The sequence below is a fragment of the Molothrus aeneus genome, chromosome 1, assembly GCF_037042795.1.
Source record: "Molothrus aeneus isolate 106 chromosome 1, BPBGC_Maene_1.0, whole genome shotgun sequence".
Lineage (NCBI taxonomy): Eukaryota > Metazoa > Chordata > Aves > Passeriformes > Icteridae > Molothrus > Molothrus aeneus.
Window position 1 is genome coordinate 150,567,763 of NC_089646.1, and position 1,839 is coordinate 150,569,601.

The window sequence follows — 1,839 nt, forward strand, 5'->3', positions numbered from 1 at the left end:
ATGTATTCCTTTTAATTTTTCCTTACAAGTGCTCTGTTGGAGAACTTGAAAAATAAAATCTTGCCTCCTTCTTGTTACTGTAATTGTCCCAGTCTGTCATTGTGATGGTCATTTGTCAATCCCATTCTGACTCCCTTTTCTCTGTATTCTGGGAGAATTAAAAGTAGCATCTTATTTGCTGCTTTCAAAGGCTCCCAGAGACTATTCCAAATGTCTTTTTTTTTGTTTGTTTATTTTTTTTTGTTGTATCCTAGAATGCAGTTTCAGTCTCTCTGAGCAGTCTGGAAGAAGATAACTCATCCACTTGGCAGAGTTCTACATCACTGGGGAGGGATTCATGAAAGCCTGTCTAAAGCAGCTTCTTTATTTACGTTTAAATCTTATTTTTGTTTAATCTGCCATGGAGACCATTCAGGAAGAAAACAAAACTCAGGAATTATCCCTAACTGCATTTTCTTAATGGTCCAGTAATGCTAAGAGCAATAAGACATTAATGTAAAGAGATGAAAACTCTATTTGCTGTAGTTATTTTAGTCATTCACATATTTGCTGTAGAATTCTTTACTGGTAATAGTCTGAGATATTTTAGAACATTTAACAACATTTAGACGAAAACTTCTTAGTTACCTCCTACAGTCACTGAAACTAAATATGTCTAAAAGGGCCTTCAGTTCATCAGGCACAATACTGGAATAAAATGGAGAAGGTAACTCATCTTCTTCTACCAAACAGATTGGGAGATCTGGGAGTCACTCTTCTAAATTAATTATTCTGAAAATCAAACCAAATCCAATCTTTGATATAAAGACATTTCTATTGGCATCAAGAATTATGAGGTCCTTCTCAGGATGTTAGAAAACGTGTGCCTGTTTCCTGCCCCATTCATTTCTGACTGGGTCCTCTATGATTCACTCACACAAATCTCAAGCCAAATGAATCCCATGGCAATGGAAACATTGCTTGGCCTTCTAGAGATCTGCACATCACAACAATGTGCCCAGCAGTGTGGGATCTCAGCACATCGTTCCCAATGTCCAGAGATGCCAGGAGAACCCTTGGGGGTCTCGAAAATCCTGGAATGTTGCCAGAAGTGTCTGGTGGCTTGATTTTGATCCATCCACAGAAATAACAAGAGTTTGAGGACAAGAGAATCACTTTAGAGTAAAAGGTGTAAAAGGGACACATTTAGAAAGTGAAATATAGACTTTAAGGTTTTTGGGTACAGGGGGGTTATGGAGACAAGATGGAGGGATCAGGGCGTGTCTCGTCCTTCTTCTTTCTTCTTCTTGTCCTCCATCTCCTGTTGTGATGTTGGCATTTGGGGATTGGTTTATGGTGAAGGTGCACTTGCTAACATGGGTGAAAAGCATTGGGAAATAAAGGTACGTAGATATTAGTATAAAAAGACATGACCGCCCCGTGGGTGGTCAGAGAGTGCCTGTGACTGCTTGCAGATCAGACCTCTGTTGGGCAGACAGAAAATTTTGTAGATAAGAAATAATAAACAACCTGAAGACCGAAAAGTTGAAGAGTCCAGACTCGTCCTTTAAAACGCGTGCCACCCAAGAACCACACTACCCGTGTCGGGGCAGAGACAGACAGCCGAACCCGACACAGCAGTAGGTCAGATTTTGCCTCACCAAATCTTAAAATCCTCCATGGCTGAGATCCCACCGATTTCTGGATGATCAGTTTCAGAACTGCACTAACCTCCTAGAGAAGTGTCTTCACTTTTTTTTCCCCCTAATATAAAATCTGAATCTGTTGAGCCCACCCTGCACTCCTCATTAAATCAGAATTTTCTTGTGCAAGACTGAATCTCTCAAGAAGGAAATGCAA